This window comes from Ixodes scapularis, unplaced genomic scaffold (assembly GCF_016920785.2).
Source record: "Ixodes scapularis isolate PalLabHiFi unplaced genomic scaffold, ASM1692078v2 PGA_scaffold1__304_contigs__length_218370807, whole genome shotgun sequence".
Classification (NCBI taxonomy): domain Eukaryota; kingdom Metazoa; phylum Arthropoda; class Arachnida; order Ixodida; family Ixodidae; genus Ixodes; species Ixodes scapularis.
Window position 1 is genome coordinate 11,898,114 of NW_024609846.1, and position 27,841 is coordinate 11,925,954.

Genomic DNA, 27,841 nt, shown 5'->3' on the forward strand with positions numbered 1-27,841 from the left:
ATTATCGTTTGTGCCAGATTTGAAGCACGCTGCAGCCGGAGCTATTTATGGTAGATATGTTATACTTTTTTAAGAATGATCTATGTATAGCCTAGGTAAGTGCCGTCTTAAGATGTGATTATTGTTATTCAACGTGAGTTTCGAAGAAATGTCCAAACATGTATCTGCATGCAATTATGACCTAAACTTGATATTTATTTTCGTCTAAGTTGTTTGAGGTATCGCATTTAAATTAGCACCACAGACAGTACATATCATTGCCATCTGCAGAATACAAAATAATATATTTATTGTTTTTTCACGTTAAGGAATAAATTAACTCATTGCAGAAGATCTCTAGTAGTGTTCAAGTTCAACACGTCATTAAAAGAAAACTTTTTTTTTTTTCGCTTCACGTTCCTGGGACGTGTTTCTTTCAGCCTGTACACATTTTGGTAAAAGAAACTTGTTTCGAAGTTCTGAACCTCTGAATATGCACGAATAGAACACTTCCGACGAATTCTTGATAGTTTTTTTTTTCTCCTGCTTTTTATTCCCGCATTTATTCTTTTTTTTTCTTTTGTTACTATCGGCACAGGTGTTTAGGTCGAAAAGACAGCTTTGAACTTCCGAACCACTAAGCATGTGACGAGCAGTGCCTTCTGACAACGAGTTTCTAACAGTGACCATCTATGCAACCTTTTATGCAGTGAAGAGCGACAGTAGCTATACATATGCATAAATAATTTCAGATTAAAATAAGCTCGACCACGCCCTCTTTCCCCGTATTGTTTTCTTTAACAGTCCGAAATACCTGCAAAAAGGAGAAGGAGACTAAGCCCCCCCCCCCCCCCCCCCCCCCGCCCCCCCCCCCCCGGGGGGGGGGGGCTTCAGGTTTTTCTGAGCCTCAACCTCCTGCTCGCCCCTGGCCGTTTCGACCTGGATGAGTCTCGTAAAACAGTGTGTTCGTGCAATCACTACTGCGTGATAAAGACCCCCCCCCCCCCCCTTCCCCCCCGGGGGGCTGGCGGTCACAATTCTGCAGTGGCACGTCCGGGACACTCGTCGTCTTACCAACTTCGCAGAATCTAGATATCACACCCTAACTTTTCTAAACTTGATTTTGTGAAAACAAGTGAGTCGTGAAAACGTTATTTGAAACTGAAACTGTAGAAAAACTTGAAAATCGGACTTCAAACTTTGAAAACTTGGATTAAAAAAAAATTCAAAATCTTCGAAACTTTTTTTTTTTTTTTTTTTTTGAATGTAGCGTTAAAAGAGAATCGAAACTTTCGAACTTTAAGCCAAAAGAAATTCGAAATCTTCGAATTGTTCGAACTTCATGTCTATAAAAATTCGAAGCGTTCGAAGTTTTCGAATTTTTTTTACAAAGAATTTCGAAATCTTCGAATTTATCGAACCTGAAGTAAAAAAATATTTGAAATATTCGAATTCGAAATTTTAGAAACCGTGAAAGCTTCGAAATTTTCGAATTCGAAGCTCCGCTGTGGACAAAAGTTGCGAATTTTTCGAAATCGAACCTCGGTCGGTACGAAAATATCGAAATTTTTCGAAATCGAACCTTAGTTCGCTTCGCAAATATCGAAACCTTTCGAAATCGAACCTAGGGTGGTTCGCGACATCCCTAATTATGTTGTTAGCCGCCATTTATTGTCTTCCGATAGCACGCCCCAGCATCACCACGCACGGCGGCAAAAGAAAGTAAATTGCGATGGCGAGTTCCGTTTAAAAACAACCTAGTGGCAAATATAGAGCATCAGAGTTCGATTTTCGAGACGTTTCGACAGGTAATAGGGCATTCGACGCGTGAGCTCGAGGTACAAATGAACGTGGGTGCACACCAAAAGGAAATACAACTAAAACGTTATTAGAGAGTTTTCGTAGATCGTTTCGATAGCCCCCGACACCTTGCATGCACAAAGGCGGCGGCAGAGTATCGTTATCGGAGTCATCGGAAAAGAATTTCGGAAAATATTCCGCTGGCAGTGCTAAAACTAATGAAATCGCGAGTGTGGGGCGCTGGTCGCTTTTAATCTACCAGCGAACCATTTAATATTTACTGATGTGATTGTGTTTAGAGGAGGGGACAGATATGCGCGATGATGGCGACAGTTGTCGTCGCGTGTTATTTCAACAAACCCGCTGCTCCCGTTGCAAGAAACTCGGCAGTCTTTCTTTGCGGAGTTGCGAGAGGAAATGGACGACAGAGTTTTCGTTTCGCATGCCCACCGTCAGCAATGCACGCAGCATCTCTGATAAACCGGATGACATGTCAAAGCTCTGTTCTCTTACCGGATTACAGCAGCACATAAAAATGAACTTCGTAGAGATTCTGCAAAGCTCTGCACAGAAGCAATCGACCTATTTGGAGTATCGTCAATCCATTGCCCCGTTTTCTTGTGGACGACGCCATTTCGGTGCTTTGTGCAGAGCGGCGCACGATTTGAAAAGAGCGTTTTAATATATCGTTTCGATACCTCCGATAATAACGATACGATGCATGCACAAAGGCGTCGATGGAGTGTCGGGTATCTTTATTGGAGGTGTCGGAGCGATCCTATCCTAAAACTCCCCAATGCGACTTCCTGAACCAGTGTCGGGAAGCTCAGGCACTATCGTTTTATTCAGTGCTCTGATTTAACAATTGTGATGGACCGAAAAATGTTTCCTGCTATTTCCGATAAAGCTTAGGATCACTGGAAACAATGGTTTTAAGCGCCAGCCTCAGACGGAAGAGACGGCAGCAGATGGAAGTGGCAGAGGAGCCAACTGGCTAGATCCAGACCTCAAGGTTTCGTGTTCACTACTACAAGGGGGAAGCCGATGAAATCCAATGCAACGAAATGCAATGCAATAGCTGAAGTATCATTACCTCGAAGCGTAGCATATTAAGCGAATCTACAGATAAAACTCCGTGGAGAGGGAAGGAGAATGTTGCTCCGTCGGCGTATCCGTTCCGGCGACCATACACTAACAAAGGAGCGCGCGAAAAGACTGGTCTTTCCCTCGTGGCGGGTCAAGAGACCCAATATACGGGAGCCCGCATTGGGCGCGTTCAGTAGCGCCTCCCTTGCCCCCGAACGGAGTGCCTCGAGTTGGAGTCATCGGAGCGCCTACTGAACGGCAAAAAAAACCCCGCGGTTCCAAACCTGCTCTACGCAACTTCCGCTTCCTCCCCTGTGCCAGACGGTCTCCGAATAAACTGGAAGCAGACGATGGCGAGCACGATCGCTTTTATTTGACGCCGGTATTGAAGTCTTTACAATGTCGTTGAAGAAAAAGCGGGTGATTGTACACATCAGCGCTGCTGTTCGAAGCGATGCAACGCGATCGAGCCCTTCGCTTGGCGGTGCAAAGGCAGCTACTGTTATAAAAGCCGACAAAAATCGTCGTCAGCACACGCAAAATACAGAGCTCAGCGAATCTATCCCGCCGGTTGCGATACTTTTATACGGCCATAAGTTTGTTCTACCCTTCGTAACGAACTTCCTATAAAATGTATTCGTGTACACACGGGAAGTTCGGCCGCGCTCGGCGATCAAGGTTTTGTCGGCCGAAGCGAGCCTCAGCCAACGTGCACCCCGATTTAGCTACGCAAACAAAACATTAATCGGTATCATGCTCTGCGTGAGTGTCCAACCGGCTTCCAAAGTCGCGTTCATACCCTGTTTTGCTCTGTTGAGCACGGACAGGACTATCGTCAATATTACCGAGTTTCCGTACAACGGTGATCAAGACACGGCGTCAAATGAACGTTTGCGTTGTTTATTAGCATATTCAGACCAAACAAAATACGGTCCAATGCATTTTCCGAAAGAGCCTTACCTGAAAAAGATATTCGAACGCGTTATTCGTCTTACCTTGAGCACTTTTCATTAACAAAAGCGAGCAAACCGCGCACCCGCGACAGAACCGAAGCAGCTTAACCCGCCATATTGTTTGTTTTTTCCTCTTTTAGCGCCGGAAATCGTCACCAGTCAGGAAATTACGTCATTTTAGCTCCTTTGACTCCACGTGCACCGTCTCCAGACTCGGTGCTTCGGAGCTTGACTCCGAAGCCCCGGAGTTACGTGCACCGGAAGTGACTTTTGGCCGTCCAGTGGAAGGAGTCAGTGACTCCTTGACTCCGGGGCCGCTACTGAACGCGCCCATTCGCGACGCGCGCGTCTGCGTTCGCCGTAAGTCGCTGTTGCAACGGTCATTCCGAAGAACAGGCCCAAGCCGGGAATCTAGTGACGTGGGAATTGAGGGTACGTGCATTTCGCACGTTCGTCTCTCCTCCCGCGGACGTAACAGCCATCTTGGTAAGTCTGATTACATCTCCAATCCTCTCTCTGAGCTTTATTTTTTTAATTTTTATTTTTATAAACAACTCAATGTTGTATCATCATGTTTTTTATTTATTATTTTTTTGATTGAGGATTGAAAATTGTCTACGGGGTTGATCGGTTACTGGGTGCCAGGCCAGTTTGATCGGGGGATAATTTGATCGAGCGATGATGTTTAATCGAGTGACCGGCTCACTGCCCTGCTTGAATTTTAGCGTCAACTAAGAATATTAAATAGTACTATAAACATTAAACAGACAATAAAAAAGTGACAAATTATGTAAGAAGCTCGATGATAAAACTGAACTTTCTAACCAAAGAGAGCCTCCTACTGATTTTCATACGTTTCATATATGTTGTGTGTGTATTATTTGGCATCTGCGTTGGCAACGGGCTTGATTATCGGAATAGACGTGCTGAACTGTCCCAACCAACCAAGCAACCTATGAAGCGTTTAGATGGACTTTCATTAAGGCGTATTGACGGCATTGAATGAATCGGGAATATCAAATGTTTTCTGATTGCTCGCAACAAAACATTGATATGAAAATAAACATGTCAAACGTAAAAAAAAAAAAAAAAATAGACTTTACGAGGACAGATTAATTTGGGTTTCATTTCGCTTGTGCACCTTTTCTTTCGTGAATCGTGTATCTTATTACACCACTTGTGCTTTCTTTATTGCATTTGCACCTTCTGGGTTTTCTTACTGTTCATTTTATTCTGCATTAAGTTATTAACCAGCTCCTTAAAAGTACAAACAGCGCAACAACACGTGTGCAGTAAAAGAAGACTGACAAAGAACGCTGTTTTCTTTAATGCTCTACAACAAAACAATTAGTATTTACAAAAAAGAATCAGCTTGCCTTATTTTTCACACATAGAAAGAACCAAGATAACGTATTAAATTCCTGAAAGTTTTAAACACAAAACAAGGATATGGACGCGTCGTCTGTGTTTTCATCCCTTTCCTATACACGCAATCAAAACCTCCAGACATTCCTTTCTTACGTCTGAGACGAGTAATCATAAGCTGCGACCGTCTGTAAACAGGGGGTGTCGCCATCATCAAGCAGGCAGACGGAAAACGTCGCCGGCAGTGCGCCGTCGCTGTCCCCCGAAGCGCGCACCCTTTCGTCCTTGGCCCCTTGCAGAGGCAAATTCTGGCGCACCCACGCAGCTATTCATTGGAGAAGCTGGCACAAGCGACGCGAGACGAGGACACTGAAGCGATTCAAAGGCAAAGCAATCGCGATTGCGAGGAAACATCGGCAAGTAGTGTCGAAAGTGCAACGTCACGGTGTTCGTCCCCGGAGAAGGTGGCGGAATCCACCATCAATCTGGCAACGCTGAACACACGGCACTTGGCGTGTATATCAAAGGATGTTGGAGAAATTGGCTCGAATCGGGAACTGATTATCTTAGAAGACATGAATGCACGCTTAAGAGACCCGAGATGTGGTGGCGCCACCTCGCGGACGCCCTCCTGTGACGGAGCTGGTGGGATGTGAGCAGACGAAGCGCCATGTCAAAGCACGGAGTGGCTATGTTAGTGCGCATTTATGCCGATTAAAAACGGTTTATTTATCAAAGAAACGTTTATGGCGTTTTTGTGAGTAATCTAATTAATAACAGCGCCTCAAAGTTGCTTTTTGTGTTAAAAAAAAATGTTCTAAAACAAGCCTGTAGCTTAGCTTGAACGGCGTGCGTCAGGGCTAATCAACGCCTCTCTAATTCTTTTTTTTTTTTTTTCCGGATCTGTGGAGGCTGTTGTACAAAAAGGTTTTGCATTCACCAGAGTGAATGACGTGCTGTCTTAGCTGTGCACGCGCGCACACTTGCATTCCAAAGCGCCGCACAATATGCAGTATTCATTGGACGCCATATTTGTGGGTGCTATTTAGAGCGCATGCTCAGAACGAACTCGTATTACTAAGCTGCTGAGACAGGCAATCTTGATGGTGTAGAATGCACGCTGCAAAAGAACTGTGGAAGCTCGCCATCAGCACACGCTCAGCATTCGCGCACACAGCTATGGCCGCCAGTGAATACTCCCTATAGACGCTTTACACACGCGCCAAATTACAGCCGCCATTGCTGACCTTCTCTTGTCTTACCGAGATGCCGAGCAACTGAAACGGTAGTTGAAGATCCTCTACAAAGGCCGATGCTTTAGAAAAGGACACAGTTGAATCTTATATAGCAATAACCCGGCCTGCTATGGTAATGATGAAGTGAAATAAACGGAATAAGAAGAAACAAAAACTGAAGGTCAGTTATGGCGGCGTCCATGCACAGCTGCTGCAAAGCGTCTATAGAGCTATTGCTAAATTACCCAAGCACCAAAGGAGAATGCAGGGATTGGTGTTCCACGCGCCGCACGCGCACGCCTTCCCCGTATAAAAGATTCGAAGTAAATAACCCAAATAAAGCGTTGACGAACGCGCGTGCAAGATGAAATTTGTTTTAGGTATTTGCTTTAGAAAAGTTACCACTGCTGAGGCCACACCAATCCCTGCATTCTCCTTGTTGCTTGGGGAATTTAGCAGTAGGTCTAGTATTTTAGCTACATTCAGTTTGCTGATACCGGCGCTTCCATCCAAGTGTGACTCGACAGTTGCTGACGAGCAAATCAGCAACTGACTGTCACATCGGAATTTCTGCTCGAAGAAAAATCAGACATTTTCATGAATTCTTTAATTGTCGGACATGGCCCGGCAAATTCAGGTGATTGATTAATTTGTTCTATCCAATTTTCACTAAGGATTGTTTACAAATTTAAAATCGCTCGCTAAGAAGCACAATATGCGCATTTGGGTCCACAAAATTAAACGTACAAACGATAGCAAATCATAGCAGGTGTATACCCCAATTTTTGGGATGCTGAAGTGTCACCGACTTACTAGACTAAAAACTTCGATTGCGATGGTGTCTCGCAAACCGGCCACCGCTTCTTGCCTGTTATATTGAGGAAATGTTTCTTTGCTGAAGTGTCACCGACAAAAAACTTCGATTGCGTTGGTGTCTCGCAAACCGGCCACCGCTTCTTCTTGCCTGTTATATTGAGGTTTCTTACTATAGGAGCCACGAGAGCTGCAGCTTGGCCACACTCTAAAAAAAAAAGGTGTCAAGGGAGAGTAAGTGCTCTAACTTACTCTCCTTTAACTCTATCTGCATGGAAGTTACTCTTTCCCGACCGCTTCTTTCGATGATACTCTACCTTAACCCTCCCTCGACCTTGAGAGTAACTGTAACGAGAGTTAGTTTCTCCTCGCGATATCACGGGCTGTCGATAGATGGCGCCGCTATGGGTTCGGCGCAAGTTCGACGCTGTTCGGCGCAGGTATTTTTTTCGTTTTCTCGGGGAAACCTTTTTTTCCTATCCGCTTTTCTTTTTTTCTTTTATTCTTTCTTTTTTTTTTTGGGGGGGGGGGGGGGGAGATGGTGCAAGGATGTTTTAATAAATGCGTTGGTACAGCCTGCCTTGACGGGTTTATATTTCAGTATTTATTAACTTAATTATTACCTGCGGCAGGAAGATCATTGGAGCGGGGGACACTCCTTTATCCAAGCAATAGGCAATTAATGTTTTTGCTAGACAGATATATTAAACAATAAACATATAGATCAGTGTGTAAACGGGTGTATGAGCGGATGCTGACGCGCGTGTGCGATTATGTTTCGTTACATAAGTGCCTAGGGTTGTTATGTAGCCCAGAGATGTTTTTGGGGCATTGCTATATTTTTGGGGGGGTCGTTTCAAGTTACTGCTGAGCCCGACCTCACTGATCGTAGGAACAGGTATATGTATAAAAAAAGTATTTTTTCCACATTCGCATTAAAAGCAAGCAAAGAGGAAAACCTCCCTCCGTGACAGAAGAGGTCGGCTTCGCGCGGTCTATTGCATACGCCACGTGACGACCATTTCATAAAGCGTCGCCCTAAACACGGCGTTCGTTTCGAAGCCATGTATAGGTTCAAAAAACCTATACATGGCGGCAAGCCAGGTTTATGGTACGTGACACTAGGGGCTCCCTTATTTTCACCGCCGTGGAGAAAATAAACGATGGAGCCAGAGCGTTTGGAAAAGTTGTTAGCGATGATTTCCAAACTTGTTATGCGGTCTTTTTTTGAGTCATTAAATAAACCTGGCTTGACTTCTACCTTTTTTCAATCTTTACATCTTATTTTCCGAAGCGCGGGAGTCGATCAGTCTTCTGCTCTGTTCAAGAAAAGCTCTGGGGGGTTAAACCTTTAACTCTGCACAGTTTGCTACATCCTTTAACTGTTTTAACCTCGCTCTCCGAAGCTCCCTTGACAGGAAAATTTTCGATATAAGGGAACATTCGAGATCGCTGCTCTTTTCCGCTGTTCATCAAACAGTTCCTAATGTACAGCGGAAGCACCGTGTAGCATTCCAGATATCGATATTTGTGGTACGGATCTCACTGGCTTTAAATATAGATACATTAGTGTGTATTACAGAAGTCTTATTTCGCTGTCCAACAGAGCCACATTTAAACTGCCATTGACGGGTTCACCTTACGTTCAGTTGATTCTACACAGCAAGCGATAGCTCAATTATTTTGGGAAGAACGTAGACTGCTCTATGTCGCCCTACGATACGTTAAAAAGTATGCTAAGCTTCTTATGTTCAATGTTCCCGAGGTACGAAACACGGACGACAGAAGCTCAGTTGAAATGAATGAGCGAAATTGTCTGTATGTTCTGTAACTAGCGGTAGCTTCCTCCATCTAGCATGGCCTTTGAAAAAGCCTCTGTCTAGAGTGCCGTGGTACTCTTGCCAAGCGTTCAAGTGCCCACGTCCGATGGCACTCTAAGCACGCATTGGAGTGCAATCCGAAGGCCCTAAATGGGCTGTACAGAAGACGTGGGTCAGCGCGTCCCGAGAAGCATAGCCTGCCGCATCCGTAAGCTAAAGAAATCCGATTTACAAAAAATTTTTCACCATCGAAGTGCTTCGGAAGTGAGGGAAGTGTCGCAAGCGGAAATTTAGAGGACCCAGAGGAAATTAGAGAGTAAATAAATTTAGAGGAATTTAGAAGATAAATAAATCTGTCTTTTCGAGACAGCCAAATTTACTTATAAGCTTCGTCTTGGTACCAATCCAGCCAGCTGAAAGTCATGATGTGGAAAGATTGTGAACTATAATTTGGTCTCCTGTGTTTGTTAGTTACCGAATCGACAACAAACCAGCACCGACCAACCAGCTCTTTTACGACGCAAATAGTTTCACGAAAAAACTTAAAAAAAACTTCGAAAAAACAAATAAATAAACACAAAAAAGTTGGTGTGGAATGGGCATGCTGCGGACACTAAAGTTCGTTAATATTTTTTTCTTTTTTTTTTTTTTTTTTTTTTTGTATGGAGCATTAGTGCAAGCTGGGTGCAAGGTGCGCAAGGAACGAGCGAGGCGCCCGTTGAGTCCGGATTCCCTGGATTACCGCCTTCGGACGCACACGCTGTCCTCAGTTGCCACACAAAGCCTTTAGTCATGGATCGGGGACTTTATCCCCCGTAAGCTGACAGCGCGGTGGAAACTACGTGCTTGTTAGACCGTTTGACTGTCAGTCTCGCACCACGTGATCACCCCTTCTCCGCATACACACGCGAGGCGAGCGAAATCAAGCGATAGGAGTCAGGCCACTGAATGGTTGGCTAACGCTTAGCTTCACCGCATTGTCAACCTAGAGATGAACGAAATAAGAGCTCACCTCTACAATCAATTTCCGGCCTGTTATCGCCTGACATCACTTTCTGCGCGCGAAACCTCCAACCTTGAAAGCAACAAGATCGTTTTGCCCACGAGCAAGCTTCCCGGAACTTTAGAACGGATGCCTTGCAAACGATGGGGCCTAGGAAGAGTAGCGCTGCCATAATTTTTTTTTTTTTTTATTTTTAATTCTGTTTTTGATTTCACGAACGGTTTCGGAATATATGACCGAATACCGTTTTGGCATCTCCACAGAACTAAGATTTAGTGACACTATGAATGTTAACCATTTTGTTCTTAGCCCGAGACTGAGGCAGGAAAAGAGGAAAGTTTCAAAGTAGAACAAAAATGAACAGTCGAAGACGTGTCCTCGACTGTTCATTTTTCTTCTACTTTGAAACTTTCCTCTTTTCCTGCCTCAGTCTCGGGCTAAGAACAAAATGGTTAACATCCACCAGCTCGCCTGCGCAATCACTACATTATCATTTATTACTATGAATGTGTCATTGATAGTAGGTATTCCAAGCGCAATTATGCATAAATATATAGGACAACGATAATTTGTTTGTTATGTTTGTGAACACGGAAAATACATAAATGAATTAATTAATATATTTATAAAAGTATCTGCTTCACATTTTTTCTCAAGAAGGTCTTTCTCGCGCGCTTCATGGGTAACAACACAATCATTTAAGTACTAACGTGTGCACTTATATGGCAGAATTTTTTTTTTATTTTTATACAAAAGAACCTTACGTTAATTTACCTTAATTACTTTTCTCGATAAAATTTTCCCTATAATAAGGGACGTGCTTAAATGCATATATGCTTCTGTGCAACCCTGCTGTCATTGCTGCCAAGAAAAGCAAACATCTTTTTGATAGGACAGGTCAGGACTGCTTATATTATAAATTTGAAATAAACACCCGTGCCAAAATCACCGGTGCATTTCCAATGAGAGGGGCCGCCATCCCGTGCTCGCCTGGCGTATAAATGATCAGTGACTCGTCATTCGTAATCTATAGATAGTATTTCGGATGAAAACATTATTTCAAAGCAAATGAGAGCGAAATTACAGTCAATGTGCCAGAGTGAATCGTTAATTAAACAAGAGTCCCACCTACACCAAATCTATGACGTCGCGCTTAGGCGGTGGTGCAGCCTGTTGAACGGAGCATGGCCGAACGCTTCACACTTCGGGAAATGGGTACATGCAGCGCGTCGTGCGCGGAGCTCTTGTGTGCAAACGCGTGCTTGTTTACACGCAATGAGTTGGTGTACACTCGATTCAAAGGTCAAACTGTTCGTGAGAGATTATTCGGCGTGAAGTCGGTCTGCCTTTCAAGATTTGCGACACTGGTTCACGCTGTACATGAGACACGCGTAGCTAGTGCAGCACGACCGCTAACCTGAGGTCGTTAACGTGCATCACGCGCTATACTTAGTTTCACCTCCGAATGAACCGCAGATGCTGTTTCAGTGCTTGTGCATCCGCGATCGCTCGTGTGCCCGCCGAGGCGTCATCCAAAACAATTAGCTCGCGCTTTTAGCACGTGTGACCAACAATGGTCCATGCTGAGTTGAGACGAAGTATTCCTGGTGTTCATAGCACGTTCTGCGGAATGAGCTTGCGCTCCTCGTGCTCCTAGCTCCAACCAGTCAGCGACTCGCGCGGGCTAGCGCGAAATCCTCCCTTTGAAACAGAAATTTCTAGCGCAAGCGGTCATTCCGCGAAAACACCTCTGAAGGCTGCACTTTCGTGCCGGTAGCCTTCGCTGTTTAAGGACAAGCCTCGGGCACGTGCAGCATTTGCGCGGAAATATATTTTGGTGTTGTAGTAGTATTTTGAAGTGCAGGAGAAAAGCTGGAAGCCACCCGCATCTATTTCACGAGCAGAGTGCTCGCGAAAGTAGCGTAAGTACTTTTAACGTAAGCTACCACTTTTAGAAACAGATTGTAATTGTTTGAATAATCTTCTATTTGTTCTTTTTTCCCCAAAAATTGATTCGTGATTGGAGTGATCTCCGAGAATACCGGTCACCAGTGATACCTGTATAGTGCCATATTGGCGTGACATTTGAGTGCTGTGCTCTTGATGCATCGTGTTCCTTTTTATTATTCCTGTTTTTTTTTTTTTTTTTTTTTTTTGGCAACTGGACTTTTATGTAGTCGGACGCTGTGTTTCTCTATCTGTGACAATTTGATAGTTTATGTACGAAATTAATCCCTAAAATAATGCCCTCTGCTCACTGTAGGCATTTTATAAATAAATAGAACAAATAAATATCCGCGGGAATGGTGCGCTAATAACTGAATGAATAATTTTCGATTAGTCTTTCAAAGGTTGGTATTTTACGGCAGTTAATCGTTCAAATATTAAGCTGAGATCTGTTGTTGTAGTGAATTGGCAAGTGGAACCGTTCGCGGGTTTTAGAGATTCGAAGAGCTATCGCTGTAAAATGGTAAACACTCTCCAATGTACTTTTTTTTTTTTTTCGGACATGTTGGTTTGAATATATTTACTGTGGCGGATGCTTTCAACGCGTGAGCTCTTGTTTATTGGGGGCATTCGTTCAGCAGTGCACCCGCTCTCTCTTGCCTCGGTATTACGTATATCATATGATAATTAACCCCTCCAACTAGCAATCCGGAAAATGGGTTTTATCGACGTGTTTGATCCGCTATGGCAATCAGTTTGTTGGAGGATGCTTCATCGACAAAATCGTCTCGTCGACACTGCGCTGTCCCATCGACGGTTTCATCAAAACGAGCGTTGTGTCGTTTCACAACATAGCTTGCTTTGCGATAGCATTTATGAGCGAGCCCTGCGCACTTTACGCGTCCGTAACGGTCCGCCGGTCGGTCGTCTGTAACCATACAACAGATTGGAGCCACCACGTAACCACAGTGGAAATAGCGCTCCATATAATAGTCACAAGGTCACGTGACTATAATCCGTGCGGGCGATGTAAACATCGTCACTGATGAATCCATGAATCCCGAACAAGAGCTCTGCCGGACAAAAGCTTTTCGATGACCCGTACGAAACCTCAGCACTTGTTTTCAGAGACTCGGATAAAAGTACATCCTTTTATGACTACACATGAGCAAAGGGTTAATGAAGAATTTATTTTATTTTATTGCCGATCTTGATATGAAGACCATATCTTTGTTTCTGGAAACCGAAAACTACGATAAGAAATGTCTCGATATGGGCTCATCGGGGCCGCCAAATGGGGCTGCCGATGTCTGCGTCAATGCCTCGTCATTCCGTCGCGACCAAATGCATGGGACCTTTCGCTCCAGATTATTATGTTGACTTTACGACCTCGAGAGAAAAGCTTCGTGCTCTAACTACGGGTTTATGAACTCCATTTCGTGTCCAGTGAAGAACCCCGTTGCGATTGACAGGACAAGATCATATTCTGAAGCGTGGTTATACAAGGACGGCTCTATGACTTTACGCTCCAACATGGCACCAAGGCACTGATAGCAGACGATAACGTCGTGTTTGGTTTAGAGTTTAGCCGGAAATAACGTCAGCTGCAAAACGCAAAACGCAAAAAAAAAAAAAAAAAAGAAGCGAGCACAAAGAAGTTGCCAAATGCCCCACGACTGACACCCCACCCTTCAGCCCCGCCTTTAAAAGGCTAGCTTGATCAGAAGCCCATGACTCGAATCCCCAGATCATACGGCCGGGTCCTCACCGTGACGGTTGAGCCTTCTGCTTTTAATTAAGAGACAGTAAGTGTGCACGCGAGCGTGTGTAACGTAATCATGCCGTCATTTGTAGACCCTCAACATATTAGGTTAAGACATGGAACAATGCTGGTTGAAGCTCGCACAGGGATTCTGCACGTGAGGCTATAATGCTACACCCGTACGATCGCCCACATGTGGTTGGTATTTTAGACTACCGATCTGGCGCAATCCACATGTTTGCGTGCATGTTCCTTTTTTTTTTTTGGTGGACATGTTTTGTTGTTTTGTTTATTTTGAGGCATAACCTAGTTAGCTTCGCTGGTGCTCCGAGGCAACGCGAAAGTGGCTGACGATTTTCTTGAAAATCATACTGCCTCTTTTGTTTTTTTTTTCTTTGGGAGACATTTGATTTATCATTCTCTTTTTAATTTTGACATTAGGCTTCAAGCTGAGTTCGGAGCGTCGTGTCTGCCAGACTCTTTTTGTCTTCTTGCTCTAGAGCTGTCATGTTTAAGCAATCTCTACCACATTGGTTTTTTGGATACCCGGCAAGCAAATACCAACAGAGACAAACGAAAGAATTCGAGCGCCCTTCTCCCGCACGGAAGGGGGGGGGGGGGGGGGGGGGGGGAAGGGAAGGCGCACGCACCGACGGCCTCAAAACGGAATGCTTACAAGGTCGCTCGGCCTAGTGCAAGCACTCGTTCTTTCCCTGGGAAAGGGCGAGAGAGGGTGATGAGAGAACAGTTCCCCTCCCGTTTTCCCCACACTGCCCTACACCATCACCAATCTCTTCTAATCTCTTCTTTGCAAGCGAAGAGGACTCGTCCTTGAAGGAGGACTCCCTTCATTTCTAAGCTGACAGTGTCGAGCGAGCTAAGCGCCCACCGGACCAGTTATCACCAGGACCACCTGCCTCGCTCTCTGCGCGTGGTTACAGGAGGGAGCGTGATCACGTGGTTAAAGACAGACGTGCGATTAGTTCACCGGGCACCCCTTAGCTTCCTCTACACTTTCAGCCTAGGAGTGACGGAGCCCAGCACGCAAAACACACACACTAAAAAAAAAAAAAAAAGAGACGAAAGCGTTGAGAGGCGCGCTCGGGCGCGCGCGGCAAAACGCCGACGCCGTCGAGGCGAGATCTCTTTGCTTTAGGGCATTTCGCCATCGGAGCGGCGTAGGGAGGCCTACCCGAAAGCCGGCGCACTCAGCTCGCGGACGAAGACGTCTGTCACGTGATGTTTACTGGGCGCACCGTCGACACCGCTGCGTAGGCTCGCCGACGGCAGCTCTTCCGTGACTTCGTTGCCGCGACCTCTTGTCACCATTCAACCGCACTTAAAAGGTAAGTAGCTCATTTTCGCATGCGCCTTGAGAGATAGTCGAAGTGCAGAAGGAATGAAAGACGCGTAACTTAACGCGATAGCGCGTGTTGTGTCAGAAAACGCGCTCAACCTTGTTGCTTCTGCTTTCCCCACTCAGTTGCACGAGGGCAACGCATCCCCGCATGAGACTCGACTCGATTGATGTGTCCAGGACAAGGGCTCATATCCATGGGAGTTCGGTTTGCTCTGGTTTCTTCCAAACACTTTTTGTTCGTACCTTTTCGCTTTCCGGCGCCGTAAGAAGAACGGAAGAAATCGAAAACGCTGAACCGCACGCATTGAATAATTACGATGGGCGCTCTCGCGTGCTGAAATTTAAAGAGAGGATGTCATGTTTTCTTTAGTCTACTTATCTATGTAAAAAAAAAAAAAAAAAGTTATTGTCTTAGGCAGTGGTGTGTTCGTTTCACATCGTGCATCCCCGCTCCGCGAATGCGGCCACCAGACGGTCATGTTACATGTCGAAAAATTGCCTTTTTGGAGCGTTGCGGAGGCTGGCGGCAGCGTGCTGAAGTTACGTGTTTTACTCGTTCGTCGGTATTCGCTGAAAAAGTTATTTAAAACCCTGTGTAAGCCGTGAGGCTTGCCGTTGAGAACACGTCAAAAGGTTTACGGAAGCGCAGTGCCGTAGGAAAAAGGCGCAATTCGTCGAAATCAAGTTTACCGCGGCGTGATCAAAGCTTCCTTGGCACGCCGAAGCGCTGCGTCTCTCTGCCTTCGCGCGCTTGGATACCGATCAAGAATCGGCGCCGCGGCAAAGTTTTGAAGGTGTGTCGCGCGTAGATGTTTTTGGGCATCATATATCGGGCACGGAGTTCTGGGTCGTCCAGCTGTTCCGGCAAGTTGCTTTGAATAAAGGGGGAAAACAATATGGACGGTTGCTCTTATGCACTATTAACCATGTTCCATATCTCCTCTAATGGATCACATGGCAGCACAAATAGAGCAACGCTGTGGAGCAAGTTTGGTTTTCGAAGGCAAAACTACAAGACAGCGAGAATTAAAATTTTTGAAGCGCGACCCATACGGTCGTGTGCAGTCCCTTGTGGCCAATCACAATTAGGAGAGTCGCGCTCAAACGTCAAGTGCAATAAAGTAGGTTTATAATGGTTCAGCACTAATCAGTGATGAGGAGCTATCGTGCACAATATTCTGTAAATAGTCTAACAACGAAAAAAGACGTACTGAGTGCGACACAGTTTGTGCGAACAAGTAATCGCTGGTTTTTCCAGTTTTTCTCTTTGAAACCAAGGGATGTCATTGAAGTTATCATTGCTACGGAAAGAGCTCATATAATGTAAGCAAAAACATTTCGTGCTCGCTAATACTAATTGGAAGTAAAATGTGCCGATGTTGTGTTCGCGCTAACAGTATCATGATGTGTACCTTCCCCTCCTCGTTCGTTGCCACTGGCCCCTGGATCAAGCTCTTTCTGGACCGCAAGTGCCGGAAGTTACAAATACAGGGTGTCACAAAAGAAAATTTACACAGTCTTTTTTACTGCAAAAATAAACTAGGCATCGCCGAACGCTCATTCTCCGCCCAAAGGTAGAGCCAGAGGTCACAGCCAGATGCCAAAGTTTCAGCCTGATCCGATAACTTAATCAAAAGTTATAAGTGATTTTCTGAAAATTTCAATGGGAAAATGGAGCCCATTTTTGCCCGTTTTCGGTTTCTGGTGCCATAGAGCCTCATGTGTTTGAAAACTCTGTCGGCGGCCATTTGCCCATTGAAATTTTCAAAAAATCGCTTATAACTTTTGATTAAGTTATCGGATCGGGCTGAAACTTTGCCATCCGGTTGTGACCTCTAGCTCTATCTTTCGGCAGAGAATGAGCGTTCGATGATGCCTAGTTGATTTTTGCAGTAAAAAGGACCGTGTAAATTTTCTTTTGTGACACCCTGTACAGTCGTCGGGGTAAAGTAAAATGCTGCTCCAGAAGCACATATGGCTTTACACACATCGCACTCGTAAAACACATTTACACGTCGATTCTTTATTGTCATCCGAGCATGCGAAGGCGCAGAGACGCAGTGCTTTTGTGGGCCAGGGAAGCTTTGATCACGCTGCTAGACCGGTGAAACGTGCTTTCGACAAGTTGTGCCTTTTTCCTGTGGCACTCTGCTGCCGTAAAAATTTCCACGTTTTCTCAACGGCAAGTTTCACGGCTTACACAGGGTTTTAAAAAACTTGTTTGGCAAATGACGACAAACAAGTAGAAAACATGTCTTCAGCTAGCTGCCGCCATCCTCCACCACGTTCCAAAAACAATTTTTCAATGTGCAAGATGGTTGTTCGGTGGCCGCACTCGCGCTGCAGCGAGCAAGTGGGGATGCGTGATCCGGCAATTGTCATAGAGACCGGTAGTTCGTTCGTTTCGCGGTAGGCCTAGCGGGCGAACGACGACCGTGCTTGCATAACATACCGCAGGATGGCGCCAACAACATCATTAGATGCTGGCTGGAAGCAGACGATGACGTGCCACCTGCTTTGGCCGCTATGATTTATTAAATACTTTCAGCGGATATGATGTGTTACCGCTCGATAATAAATAGGACTGAGGTACACAAACCACCTCTGTCCCACGGTGACCTGAGAGAGCACTGCCATAGACGGAAACAATTTTGTCCTTTTATGAAATTAAGGAACACCAAGTTACTCGCTTATATTTCCCTACGTAAAAGCAACTATTAAATTATGTGCTTGAGCGAAAAGTATCCACTTTCCGAGATAAGTGTTCAACTTTTACTTTCCCTTTATAATTGCTTCCCCTTGGCTGAAATGGTTATTGATGCTTTGCATGGGAGGAAGTGAGGTGTCAATCATTGTTTCAGTGGCCCCGATTACTTGAGGAACACTCGTATGACTCTTCCTCGCTATATTTGCATTTTAAAGGGATGCTGAACCGAAATCTGGATTCCACAAAACACGGCAGCAGAAGCGTGCAACGGGATGCTACAAACACGAAAAGATCACCCATATAGCGATATCTCAACCATATTTTTTTAAAAAAGGAGGCGCATGTGACAGATATGTTGACGTCTTGTTTTTTTGAGAAGAGTCGAGAAGGAGAGGGAATCTTCTTGCGTCTTCCTCGCCTCGTCGCCTTGATGGGGCAAAGCGAAGAGAGGAGAGAACCAGATACGTTGACTCCACGTCCCTCGTTGGCCTCGTTCAATCTCGATCTCTTTTTCCAAATACACGGCCGTCCCTTCGAAATATAGCCTTACGAGTAGTGTTGTAAGGATTGTAGCGTCCCATCTACAGCTCCTGCATTGTTTTCTGAAATCCAAATTTCGGTTCACCACCCCTTTAAGGAAAAGTGCATGTTACGACGTGTAGTTTATTCGCTCTGTTAAAATAGTTTTATTGCCCTACAGTTGTCGAAGACTGAACTGATTTAGTAAATGGATCGAGATTTAAAGGCATTTTGCGTTTTTACTTTCTATCCCCTTCTATTACAACACTTCCAACAACAATCTTTTTGCTGTAAATATTTGTCTGTGTTATAATCACAGTGAAAATAGTTTTTATGGCACTTTGAGGAACTGCGGGGTTTTCTATAGTACTTGCATCGCTTTTTACAAGGTGATGAACGAGAATTACCTGCTCCAAAAGCTGAAATCGGAGGGGGGGACACGCTACCACAGCCATGATGGAGCACTTACACATATTTTTGTTGCAGTCTATACTTCTGAGCATCGCCAGCAATGACGGGCCCATGTGCTGGACGGACCATGGGACGCAACTGAACCGATCATTCTCGAGCCAACCACGGGAAAACAGCGGCTCCCAGAACCCGTCCTGGTGTATTTCAAGTTAGGAGCATTAGGAGCCTGCCAACATTGGTCATCAGCTGCGATGCCTCTACAAAAGCCGCTATCCCATGCCGGTCATTCGGGGCACGCTAGCACAGCCGTGATGGAGCACTCAAACATCTTTTTTCTGCGGGTTGGTTATTTGAAAACTTCAGCTTGCTGTCATTCTAGCAACTAATGTCTGCTAGTGGTATTGTGGCCCAGTGATGGCCAAATTTAACACAGCTCTCTCGAAATTTTCTGACAATTATGTTGTAAATTTTTTTGATTCTACAGTTAATGACTAGTTACTTTCCAAACAAAAGTTGCTAGAATTCTTGCCTTTGTTCTATGCGTTCGTATTTGGTTAGACAGCACTAAACCCTGGTACATGGAAGATTTTAAAAACTAGGGCAAAAGAAAGAAAAGACTATTTAAGATAGCCAAAAACTCGAATTTCGAGGCAGCCTGGACCAAATATAACTCTTGGGCCAAACTCTGTATCGAACGTATGCATTTCTTCGAAGACAAATTTTATAGCTGTGAACTGCCTTCAATATTATAGAATAACCAAAAAACGTTTTGGAAACTTATTTCCTCATATCAGTCATCCCGTTCAATACTCTTGATGAACAATGATGGCACTGTTATTTCGGACAATGAATGTCCTACGGTTTTGAACAATTGCTTTTAGTCTACTTTTACTGATGGAGATAGTTCCTTTTTACCTTTTGTACCAGATGTAGATTTTAGGTATATGGAACCTATTTCTATAACACCGTCTGAAATTGCGATATTAATGATAACCTCAAAATTTTCAGCTTGGCTGGTGTCGACTCAATTAATACAAAAATTCTAAAAAATACCAAGGGTTGTCACAAAAAATAGGTGACGAGGCGAAGTAAAACTGAACAAAATGAATGTTTAATGGGGCGAACTTTGCCAAAATTAAAGGGAAATAACAGCACGTCGGAGGCGTCGAGTGTCTTCAATACAACAGGGTCGAGCACAAGCGATAACTGATTGCATAAGGCCACGCGGGGCTTCTTTTATAGCACTCTCCTTTCTAGAACATTCTGTACTCGAACATTCTGTTCTAGAATTAACCACGGCCTTCTCAAATTTTCTAGAAGCATTGTCTTAGGAATAAATAAAGACATCTGCCGGTCCCAGGATTCAAACCGGGGACCTCTGCATGGCAGTCGGGCGCGGTGCCCCCTGGGCTACCCCTAAGCACGCAGTAATATGCAGTCTACTTTTCCAGCATTCATCCACTGGTTGCATCCCACCCGAGTGGAAGGTTGGGAAGGTCGTTCCAATCTACAAAAGTGGCGATCGTCACTCTGCGGGAAGCTACCGTCTCGTATCATTAACCAGCGTTGTATGCAAGTTGTTAGAACTCAAAATATTTTCTCATGTAGTATCGCATCTGGAATCTACTAACAACTTTTTCTACCAAAATCAGTACAGGTTTCGTAAAAGATATTCATGCTAGAGGCAGTTGCTGGAGTTCACCCGTGATATTCATGTTAATATGAACACTAACTCCCAAGTATGATGCGATATTTTTTTATTACTCTAAGGCTTTCGATCATGTATCTCTCTGTCATTTAATATCAAAACTTTCCTCACTAAATCTTGATTCTCTCACTTTATCATGGATTCGAAATTTTCTTCGTGAAAAACAGCACGAAAGGGAAAAGGACAAAAAGGAAGGACTACATAGGATAAGTGCTTACTAACAACTGATTTTTCATTGGAGTGTGTAGATGGCACTATGTTCGCTCGGGTATAAGGCGCACCGTGGATTTTGCACTTCCTTCTTCTTCATTGCACACTCCACATGCTAACCAAGATTCAGAAAATGAATCTCACTGTTCGTTGGAGTCAGTGAAGGTTGGCTTACTCAAGATGGTCTGTTTTTTATTATGTAATAGGTTGCCTTCATTATGTAATAGGTTTCCTGCAGTTTGCACCGCAATCTCGACAGTGTACCGCTAAATGCTAGTATGCGGTCCCTTGCAATGAGCTTTGGTGTTCTCAGAGTCCGATGTTCAGGCATTGCCTGGTCACCCAGGTATCCTGGTCAGCAGATAAAAATCAGAAACATTAAAAGATATATTTTTGTAATTATTGGAACTTTAAATATTCTTAAGTGTTTTCTGTATGCCCAGTAACCTATGGGGCTATCATGTAATGAATACTCTAACTTCCCTAATTTCTGTGTCCTGGCCCCTTTCAAGTGATTTCATCTGGGTTTACAGCTTTCTTAAATCACACTGGCACCTGCAGTGCACTTACGTGCAACTCATAGTTTGCAGGTATCGGGTGGTTTAGTTTGTCATTGCATTCTGTTCAGAACCTAACCACATTCCACATTTTTTTGTTTTTCTTTGTTTCGAGGTTCTATAGTTGTTCATATAGACTTGATTGCTGTGCAGGTTACGAACATTGCCTTCCACTTGAAAGCTGGACGTAACGCAGTAATTATTTTTCAAGAATAGATACGAACATGTTTTACTCAGTGCTGCATCTTGTGTGCACTTGCTTGCAATTTCTTACTAACACAGTGTTCGAACACCTATCTCTGGGAGGTGCACTTGGCAGTAACCTCTGAAGTTAACTTGTGACAGCAGGCTTGAAGAAACTCATTGAATGTGGAAATTTCATTTTGAAAGGTATTTTTCGAACTTGCCTTGTTAAAATGGTTTCATAGCATAAGTCACACGTTGGTTTCACTGATTAGTGCCTGCCAGAATGAATCTGAGTTACCTGCACTGCGCTTATGTATAACTCATAGTTTGCAGAAATCGGGAGGTTTAGTTTGTCATTGCATTCTGTTCAGAACCTAATCACATTCCACTTATTTTTTTTCCAGGTTCTGTAGTTTTCCGTATGGACTTGATTGCTCTGAAAATCAGAGATTGCCTTGTACATGAAAGCTGGACATGGCCCACTAATTATTTCTCAAGAATAAAGGTATGAACAGGTTTTACTCCGTACTGCATCTTATGTGCGCTTGCTTGAAATTTCTTGCTACCACAGTGTGTAATTATCTCTTGAGAGACACAGTTGGCAGTAACTTCTGAAAGTAACTCGTGACAGCATGCTTGCAGAAACTCATTGATTGCAGCAATTTTGTCTTCGAAGGCATTTTCGGACTTCCTTTGTTAATTCGTAGCATAGGTCTCAAGTTGGTTTTGCTGTCTAGTTCCCGCGAGAGTTAAGCTGAGGCTCTTGCAATGCGCTCACGTCTAACTCATAGTTTGCAGAAATTGGGAAATTTATTCTGTCATCGCACTCTGTTGATAATCTAATCACATTCCATATTTTCTGTTTTGCTTTTCCAGGATCTGTAGTTCTTCATATGGACTTTATTGCTCTGAAAATCAGAGATTGCTTTGTACATGAAAGATGGAAATGGCCCACTAATATTTTCTTGAGAAAAAAAGGTATGAACATGTTTTACCTAATACTGTATCTTGTGTGCACTTGCTTCAAATTTCTAACAGTGTTTAAGCACCTGCTAACCGCTGGGAAGCGCAGCTGGCGTTAACTCCTGAAAGTAACTTGGGCCCACAACCTAATCAGATTTTATGGTCGCTAGATATTTACTTTGAATTGTTCCCGCATCAAAAATTAGTTGGTGTGTTGTCCGTAACTTGCGGCGGCAAAAAGCTGCAACTCTCAATCACTGAGCTGCACGTCATGCGTGACAACGGGAATCATTCAGACATTAAAAATTAGCTGCCGTGTTGTCCATACCTTGCAGTAACGGCTAGAGCCTGTTGAACTGCTAGCTGCAATGATCTAATAAAACGGACGTCTCAGTGAACAATAATTATATTAGTAAAATGCTATATTTATTCACTGAGACGTCCATTTTGTTAAGTCACTGCAGCTAGCAGTTTAACAAGCTCTGGCCGTTGCTTCAAGGTGCGAACAACACGCCAGCTAATTTAAACGATTCCCGTCGTCGTGCGTCACGTGCAACTCTGTGATTGAAAGTTGTGGTTTTTTGCCGTCGCAAGTTACAGACAACATGGCAGCTAATTTTTGATTCCGGAACAATACCCGTATCCGTGCATCACATGCAGTACAGTGACTGAGAGTTACAGTTTTCTGCCATGCTTCTACCCAGGTCAAGTTACGGGGAAAACCGTGGGGCCTCATTACTGTCATGCACGTAATAGATAGTTAATGCTGTGACCGTGATGGAAGACAACACTAATTGTATCGGCATCAAAAAGTAGCTAACAATTTTTATTAATTTGACGGAATTTGTTTTTACAGTGAATGTACTTTTTGTCAGGATCTGATGAGCTTGGATTGTGTCTAACTCTTGACCGGGAATATCCGACGAGTCCAGCGTGTAATCCACGGCGAAAGGCCCTGTACAGCGCTATTTGTAAGTGCTTTTTATTCTAATAGTCCGTGAGAGACGTTATGATTGGTTATTTTTGTGTTCGAAGTCATGTTTATTTCATTTTCGCTGTTAAAATATGGCTGTCTTCTTGGCGGTAGATGTGTGCTGTAGTAAAGTCCTCCCAGTAGGTCCAAAGCCGAATGCCACAGAGTGTTGAGTTAGTCCTTATTTGCCAAGATTCGGCTTGTTGGGTGCGAGTGAAGTGTCAGTTACGTCACTGCGATATGTGAATGTATTTGCCAGGAATTATCTTTACTCAACGAGTTTTTTTGTTATGTGACTGATTTATTTTAAATTCTTGATTCATTCAAATGTCATGTTCTGTTCAACTGTCATGTTCTTTCGTATAACAGGGTATTTATTGGACTGTTAATTTAGTAGTACATTTGACACTGGTTAGCTGAAGAGGGAGGCTAGCGGTTTGATTTTTAACTTGTAAATAATATGGAGGTAATATGGGTACATTTATGACTACATATTTCTGTGCCGCAAATACCGTAAGTCTTAAAACATTCTTTTTTTGTTTTCAAATCAACGTAGAAATATAGGTGTGAACTTAAATGGCAAGTTTGTAATTGTCAATTCTTAAAAACACCTGAAAAAAAAAAATTTTTTTTAAGTCTTGTTGGGGCACGCGTGTCAAAGAAAATTGAAGCAAAAAAAACATTTTATTTTACAGAAATATTGATGGCGCGAGGTGCCTTGCAATTAAGTCAGTAGTCACCTCCTTTCAACTGATTTTCTCTTGGCATTCGGGCGTGTGGAGGAAAGGCGGATCGGCTTCACCTTCACGTTGAGGTGGAAAGAACGAATGACCATCTCGTTGAGGTGGAAAGAGCAAATGACCATTCTGTCATGTCATGGACTTGGCCCGCATAATTTGAAATCAATCTTTTGCCGTCAACATTGCTCTGAACATTTTTTTTCGCATAAAATTCTTTTGACATGCGCGTCCCAACCAAACTGCTTAAAATAATTTTTTTTAGAGGCCCTTTAAAGCTAGATGAAGGGTTGAGGGTCACTATGATGTTGCAAAAGTAGGCCTAAGCAATTTATAAATTCACCTTCCTACTATTTGAAAAAAAGAAAAAAAGAGCTCTAAATTCGACCTTGCAATGCATGTGCCTGCACCTGCATTCAGAGTGGCGCAACCAGTTCATTCACATGCACCAAGAAATTTAGAGTGCACATCTATTGTGCAGCTAGCTGCATGATGAAGTGGCACACATGAACAGCTTGCTGACTATCTAGTAGTGTCGGTTGTGGCGGAGCTTAAGGAGGCCATAATGCATTCTTTGTTTTGACATGTGGCACATTTATCAATTATTTTAACTCTTGCGAATCACAACCTGTGTGTTCTTGGGTTGGGCTACTTTTATATATATATATATGTATATATATATATTTTTTATAGAATTTGTGCATTTTAGTATGTATAATTTTTTATTTTTTTATTTAGGTTAAATGGTACTTTATAGCAAATTAGCTCCTTGTAGAGCTGAAATTACATTTAGTCAATGGTCTCCCCAAACAGATGTTATATGCATTTGCTAGCTTTTTTTTTTTGTAGAGGTGTAAAATAAACTATAGTATACGGCAGCCATCTCTGAAACACAATAGATTGTTCACACTAATTAATCTATAAAAACTTGGACGATTCCACTTGGACAAATCCAGTTGTTAAGAAATTGCATTCATCCTACCCTTCGGGAAAGTCTGTATAAATATAGAGATATGTCTTTCGCCACTGTGGGCAGAGGCCAGTTAAATTGCTACCGTTTGGAAGGTGGAGGGGTGATGTGCAGGGAAGCTAAGCCCTATCCCTCTCTCCCATATTGTCTGCTATAGTTGTTTCAAATATCAAAAAAAAGGGGCGGGGAACTGCCCCCTCCCCTTGCACCCTTGTCCCGATGCCACTGTCAGGGGGTAATAACTTGGGGATGCCATAAATAAATGCAACCACTTACGGCTGCCATTGCATACAAAGGAGAAAATAGAGAGAGAGGGAGAGCGATGTGGATTATCTTTCTCTTAGGTATTCATGTCAGAAGGGGTACTAATGGTTTTGGATGGTTGTGGCTGAGCGAGATAGCCATGAGTGCTGCCTAAGTGTTTGGTTCGGACTCTTGTTCAATCGGCAAAAAAGCAAGTCCCAGTCAACTATTCAAGTATATCCTATGAATGGCTCCTGGGATTTTCGAAAATGGTCTATTGTCTTGCAAATGAGTGTGCTGGTATTAACTAAGGACACTTAGCAAGCTGTTTACTCATTTTTAATATTGCTGACTTTACATTAAAGCGTGTGAACTTTCAGCTTTCTGCAACGCATAGTTTTTTTTATTAGGTCCAAAAAAGTTGGGCATATCTTTCTTGATTGGATTCTGCATTATTGTGATCATTGAGCTGTGTTGAATGAAACATATGGGTTTCTTATCCCAGCCTTGATATTTATTTTTATGCAGTCGGGGGGTGGTGGTCATTGCCTTGATTTCATAGTGTTTTGGCATAGAATTTTAGGAATTATTGCCATATAAGAATACACTTACCATCAGAAAACTAAGCAACCTCATTCTTTGCAGCTCCTGCCATGGAGGTGGTAAAGAGCCTGGCAGCCCTGCTGAAGGATTCACCAGCTTCTCTCATTGAGAAGGTATGGTATACCATTCTGATATAATTTCTAACCTCTTAAACGAAGTGAAAACTGGCTCACATGTCAATTTCAGTATGCATGGTAACTCGGAACCCTGCTCGCAGGTACCTGTGAAGCAAAAGCAGCCAGGGAGGCTGTTCTAAGAGCAGCCTCTCTGGCATCTCGTAGAAAAAAAGAAACCTGCAGTTTAACAGAGATTCATCATCACCAACTCGAAGAACACACAAAAAGCATTGAAAGAAATCAGAAGAGTAGCTTTAAAAAGATGAAGTTGTTTAAAAACTTGGTTTGCCAAAAAAATTTAAGAAATATTATAATGTGACTAAATATGGTGAAGGAGATGTTCAAACACTTGCTCTGCACCTGTTGCTGGGCTGACAGGCAGTATTGGTCTTATGCCTTCAGCCTCTATAAAAGATGCTCTAATAAAGCAACAAGCAACAGTGTTTTATATAGGCATGCACTACCTCAGCAGACTCCGAGCATACCGAGATACATACAATAAAATGCAAATAAGCCTGTCGTGCTTATTTGGTAATTCTGGCGATTTATAAAGACAATGTGGTGTGAAGTGGGGAAAGAAAGTTTAGGCTTCAATCTTTGAGCTAGTTGAAAGGCCAAAATTATAGCAAAAGGCAGGATATGGTGTTGTTGCTCTTATTGTGTGCTGGTGTAACATGAACAAATATTTTCATCTACAAATTGTCACTTTACTGAAGTGTCCCTTTAATGGTGTGCTACTTGATGTGCTATTTGCATTGTGTTGTATTTTTCTGGGCCCACGAGGGGGCCACATATATTGCCGCGCATGATGTGGTGGCCGAGTGGACACCACTCCTGGGTGTCATGCAGAGGTCCTGGGTTTGAATCCGGGGACCACTGCAGTTGCTTAATTACTCGAAAAACCCGTGGTTCTAGAAATTTGCTCACAGTGCTCAATGCTCAATGCCTTGTGTTGTAATGGTCTCATATATTGAACCGCCTCTACAGAGGTCAGGGAATTTCACCTGAAATTGTCAGGGAAAATCTGGAAAAGTTGGGGAATTTCAAAATAATAATTTGCTAGACACCCTGAAATTGCTGTAATTACCTCGAGGAGACTGAGTAGACTTTCTTTGGTAATTATCTTCCTTTCAAATACTACAAATTGCCCATGTTTCTTCTTCACAGGAGGAGGATCATGTCCAGCCAGCCTTCCCTGTGATGCAAGTCAGGGGAGGGGCCTCAAGTTCACCACTCACAGTGGTGCTGGAGGACTGCTCCTTCGAGGTAACGGACATTGTGGCCGGTATTGCGCTCATTCTTGCGCCATACTGGGTCCATGACATTTCCTGCTGTCCAAAAGCATCCTGGTCACTTGCTGTGATTGGCAACTTCATTGGCTTGACCTACAAGACCAAGTCATTCTTGGTACTAGATTTAATTTAAAAACTGGAAGATTGAGATCTTAAATGAGTGTATTTTTTTACATGTACATTAAAATCTGTTTTTTTAACGAGCACCGTATTACTGTTTTCACTCAACCTTGTATGAGGGCCTGTATGGGCACCCTCTGAAAAGGCTCAAGCAACACCTTTCGTCCTGTGAGCACATGCAGAATTCTCTTCGGACATTCGCATCCGTGCATTGCGGAGTGTTGTAGCTGTGAACAAGAAATGCCCATATTCGAGGGAAATAAACACCTTGCTTAAGGGATTCAATGTCTTGGAAGCTCTTTGTTTGCCCTTCTGTAGAGTTCAGGCACACTACATGAAAGGGAAAAGGTAACACCTAACAGAGTGTACTTTTAGCTCTGACGTAGAGCTTAATTAACACTTC

At 43.5% G+C, this 27,841-nt stretch overlaps 1 protein-coding gene and 1 long non-coding RNA gene across 3 annotated transcripts in view; one reads left to right on the forward strand and one right to left on the reverse strand.

Annotated features, from left to right (window-relative positions):
* LOC120836810 (TNF receptor-associated factor 4) overlaps positions 1 to 27,841 on the reverse strand; it is a 73,109-nt gene that overhangs the window by 9,507 nt on the left and 35,761 nt on the right. The window lies entirely within an intron of this gene.
* Positions 23,316 to 27,316, forward strand: LOC115329234. Its single transcript, XR_006077754.1, has 3 exons — positions 23,316 to 23,355; positions 25,953 to 26,023; positions 27,194 to 27,316. It is a non-coding gene; the product is annotated as an uncharacterized LOC115329234 (long non-coding RNA).